Raw genomic sequence first — 5594 nt, 5'->3', positions numbered from 1 at the left:
AATATATATATATAATATATATATATATAATATATATATATAATATAATATATATATAATATATATATATATATATAATATAATATATATATATAATATAATATATATATAATATATATATATATATATAATATAATATATATAGATATATATAAATATATATATAATATATATAATATAATATATATATATAATATAATATATATATAATATATATATATATATATATAATATAATATATATATAATATATATATAATATAGTATATATATATAATATATATATATATAATATATATATAATATAATATATATATATAATATAATATAATATATATATAATATATATATAATATAATATATATAATATATATATATAATATATATATAATATATATATAATATAATATATATAATATATATATATAATATATATATAATATATAATAATATAATATAATATATAATATAATATATATATATATAATATAATATATAATATAATATATAATATATATATATATATATATATATATATATATATATATACTAGCAGATGTACCCGTCGTTGACTGGGTTCCAAAACAGCCTACAGAAAATGGATTCTGATTTATGAAAGTATGGTAGGTTATGAAAAGGAAGGGTGTAAAGAGATAGATTCGAATTTTGGGGTATCAAAACCAAAGCAAAATATGATGAAAGTAAAAATAAAACAGATACACCCCATAATTTATTATACCATACCTGTTCACACTGAAACACATATCACAATATTTTGTGCGTCTATATTAAATAAAAAACCTTGTTAAACTTTGTGATATATTTTTATTCTATGGAGGTCAGGCCCGTACGAACATCCCATAATGTTATTATACCATGTTTCTTCAAGCTGAAACATAATTATCAAATTATACTTACGCAGATAGATATGAAAAGTCTTTATTAAACTTTGTTTCTATTTCAATTCTATGTAGGCCAGGCGCGGACACAGACACCACAATTTTATTATATCGTCCCTATTTAAATTAAAACATGCTTATCAAAGTATTATTATGTACCTCTATATCGAAAACACTTGTAAACGTTTTTTTTTTTTTAATTTTTAAATTTTTTATTTCCATACTTTGTGGACCAGGCGTGTTCGCAGACCCGACAATTTTAATGAATCATCATTATGCCAGATGAAGCATTCCCATTCCTGTGTCTCGATACATCTTCTATCATTATATGTAATCACTTGTCTATAATAGTCAACCATGTAGGGGCCTATTCGTGACCAGACACACACACACACAGGCAGTCAGCTTTATAATTTATATATATATATATATATAATATATATATATATATTCTTTAGAATAAAATTATCCAACAATCAACTGGTATAAAAACCTGTGGTTATAGGATTTACAAGATATTACTGGCAGTAATATTCTATAAATATTACGCCACCTAAATAAGATTTGTTCTATATACAAGATAGAGCAAATAAATCAAATTTTAGTCATTCAATGAATTTAAAAAATTATGACATGAAATGTTTGAGTTTCAAATCAAAAGACTTTTATTATTCTATGTAAGAAAAAGAAAGCATTTGAAATATTATAACTCCTTATCTTGTATATAAGAATACATTTGAAATATAACTCGTTATCCTATAGGATTTCGATCGTTTTACAACACTGCTATAAAATACATTCACTTCGGATTTACCATGCAATTTGGATGTGAATTTTTATATCCTTTTCATTAACTTCCCTTACTCTATGACATGTGTGGGGTATATGGTTCGAAAAGAAGAAGACGAAAAAAAAGAAACGTACTAGGCGTATCTGCATCGCTCTTTGGGAAAGAAGAAGGAAAGAGTGGCCAGCGCAGAATCCTGATTATAACACTAGAAGCTATTTCGGCGAGTCAAGCAGGTTAACATAGTTGACTGGAGACTCTCAACTCAGATGTTGAGACCTTTCCCTGGGGAGGGTGACCTAATTAAATGGCTAGAAAAATTAAAGATGGTGGCAAGGTTGGAAAAAATCGAAGACGTTGTCACCCTGCTGCCGCTCTACTTAGAGGGGGAAGCAGTCACTATTTACCAGCAGATGCGCGATGAAGATAAGGGATACCTTGCCTCAGTGGAGCAAAGACTGAAATGGGCTTTCGCCGAGAGTCCATTTGAAGCACTCGGCAAGCTTGCAAGTTTGGGGTGGACAAGCGAGTCTGTTGACGTCTTTGCTGCAGAGATCAGAAGACTGGCAGAATTGCCTGGTTACGTGGGGAGGAGTCTGGAGATGACGGTAAAGCTATACCTAGTGAATGGCTTCCCAGAAAAAATCTCCGCGAACATGCAGAGAATCACTGAGATCAATACGATTGAAGTGGACGATCTCTTGGTCCACGCCAGAGTCCTAGTCAAGAATGTCAAGGGCCCAATCGTGGCTGAAGCTATGAGTGGAAATAAGTGCATGAGGCCCCACTTGAATGACGAGAGACAGGTAGCGAGCCGACAGGAGGGGAGGCCTGCCATCAAGTGCTTCCGGTGCCAGGGTCCTAACTTGCTCAAGGATTGCAAAGAGCGGAGGCCGGGGGTTATCTTCTACCGATGTGGACGAGTGGCGCACATTAGCCGCTATTGCGTTGCTGCACGGGACCAGGGAAACGAGTGAAGGGGAGCCATTGCGTCAGTGGTTCTCCCTTCTATGTGGAAATGGCGCATAACGAAACGTTGCCTCAGTAACCGGTAGTGGTCAATGGAAAGAGTGTTGGATCGTCTGGTTGGTGATGTTGATGTGGTTTTAGGTGTAAGTGCGATCAACCAACTGGGGGGGCACTACGTTGGGAGGGGGGGGGAAAGTAACTTTTGGACGCCTCAGCGCAGTAGGAATGGCAGGAGTGGAAGGTGATAGAAATATCAGAACACAAAACCAGAGGCTTGCTGCATCGAGGACGAGGATTTCCTGGCGATGTTCGATGGTGAGAGGTGGACGGTGGAATGGAAATGGATCTCCGGGCCTCAGGAACTACGAAACAAAGTAAGCTGCTATGAGAAAACACAGGGAGGAGAAATAAGAAAAAGGATTCGAAGAAAAAGTGGAGATGTGGATAAAGGAGGGAATTCTGAAACCGTGGACAGGGGAAGAAAAAGGAGTTCTACCATTACTGGCGGTTGTTCAACCCACAAAGAATAAAGTTAGATCGGTACTGGATTTCAGATAATTAAACGGATACGTACCCTGCCACACTGGAAAGTGGATTGATGTATGCGAAAAGATGTTGAGGAAGTGGAGGAGAATGAAGCAGGCCACTAAGATTATCGACCTGAAGTCGGCTTATCTCCAGATGAAAAACTCTGGAAACATCAATTGGTCCGGTACAAGCGGAAGTTGTATTGCCTTACGAGGTTAGGCTTTGGGCTGAGCTCAGCCCCAAACATTATGACTGCCGTGCTGCAGACGGTGCTGAGTAAAGACTGTACAGTGGACAAGACAACTAGTTCGTACATTGACGACATTTTCGTGGTGGAAGTAGAGGTGAAAGCAGAGAAAGTGAGAGGCCATGTCTCGAGGTATGGGTTGACTGCAAAACCGGCGGAGTCCCTGGATGGAGGAGCGGCGTTGGGGTTGAAACTATGCCGAGATGGCAAAGGAAGCCTTGTCTTTAGACGAGGAAATGCAATATATAAAATCAAATCCGATTCGGCAACGGTAGTTTCATAGATCAGGTCAGCAGTGACTGGCAATAAGAGAGTTAGGACCAGAGGTGCTGCAGAAATGCTGATTAAGCGCAGGCTTGGAGCACTTGCAGATTTGATAGCGGAATTCCAGTTGAAGGTGTCTGTAGTGCTGATCCCACCAGAAAAGAACAAGGCGGATTCGATGACACGGGAAAAGAAGGCCTGCTGCAAGAAAGAAAGGATGTTTCCTCAGTATGCTGTGCAGGAGAGGAAGTTAAAAAGTTACACTAAATGCACCACATTGGTCGAGAACGGACGTTATTCCTAGCAAGAGAGATGTACCCGGAAACCACCGAGAAGTAGGTCAGGGAGGTAGTGGAGCACTGTCAGGGGTGCCAATCGATAGACCCCGGACCATCCAGACATGAATCAGGAGAGTTACTCATTGCAGAGGATTGGAAGCGATTGGCCATTGATGTGACCTATTATCGCCATAAGCTGTATCTGTTGATGGTCGACTGTGGACCTGGGAAGTTTGCCATATGGAGACAGATCAGGGCAGAAGCGGCATGGGCGATCGGAGGGGTCATCGAAGAAATATTTTTTGGAAAGAGGGCCGGTTGAGGAACTGTTAACGGATAATGACCCCGCTTTACGATCAGAAGTCTTTAAAGAGGTGTGTGATAGGTTGGGAGTAAGGCAATTTTTTAGGGCAGCATATCGGCCGAGTGACAATGGGATAGTGGAGAGGAATCATCGCCCCATCAAGGCTGCTGCGGAAAAAGCAACATTTCACCCATGGAGGCGGTGTTTTGGTACAACATCTCACCGACAACCAGACAAGATGAGACAACTGTGTCTCATAGAGCCATCTTTACATATAAGTGGCGGCATCCGTGCAACAAAACAGTAGGAATTGAGGGTGAAGAAGCTACCATTAAAGTGGGCGAGGTGGTGTGAGTAAAGCCCCCCAATGCAAAATGTACCACTCGCTGGGGGATGGGAGGTCGTAACGGGAACGCAGTCAAAGAACAACGTAATGGTGAATAGCATTCCCCGTCATATCCTATGCCTGTGTCGTGTAACACTGCCGGTGAGCAGTGATGGCAGTGAAGAGGAGGAAGTCGATATCCACCAAGAACCTTATGATGTACCCCAATTCGACTTAGCCCCACATTGTGGTTCTTTACAACTGAACGAGAATGTCTGTAGTGAACCTGAAAATGCAACCCCCAAGAAGTTGTACCCCAGAGGCCTCAACGTGAGAGGAGAAGGCCTGCTTGGATGAAGGATTATGAAGTGCCTTACTGATCTCAAAGATAAGGGGGGCGTGTGAGGTATATGGTTAGAAAAGAAGAAGAATAAAAAAAACGTACCAGGCGTATCTGCATCGCTCTTTGGGAAAGAAGAAGGAAAGTATGGCCAGCGTATTTGTATACGCGAAGAGCATCTTGGGAAGGCAGAGCATGATGGGAGAAGCTATTTTTTCCTGTCTCTTCCTTTTTTTCTGGATAGGAGGATATAAAGCGGGGAAACATTCCCTGGGGGAGGAGAGAGAAAAGAGTCGTGAACATCTTCTCTTGAAAAGAAGTTTGTATTGCTGACGTTCGGATTGTTCGGTGTGATATTGGTGGCGAGAGGCCAGGTGTGGCTGATTAGAAAAAAAGGGCAGAAACGTGCTGTTGTCGAGAGAGTGACTCACTCCTTCCCGAATCCCAGAACCGAATCCTGATTATAACCCTAGATACTTAAACAACTTTTAATTGTGATTTTCCGTGTCTCACTGACCTTAGCAAATCAGGTGTAAACAATTATAACTATTTGCTAATGTTTTCTCATCTGAAGAGATGGTAGACATCGAACTCCGTTAGGATAATATCTAAAATGTATTCTGTCTTACATAGAATAATGAAAATCTTTTGTTT

Source organism: Euprymna scolopes, chromosome 42 (assembly GCF_053919585.1).
Source record: "Euprymna scolopes isolate OS-2025 chromosome 42, ASM5391958v1, whole genome shotgun sequence".
Classification (NCBI taxonomy): domain Eukaryota; kingdom Metazoa; phylum Mollusca; class Cephalopoda; order Sepiida; family Sepiolidae; genus Euprymna; species Euprymna scolopes.
Note: the sequence above shows the minus strand (reverse complement) of the source record.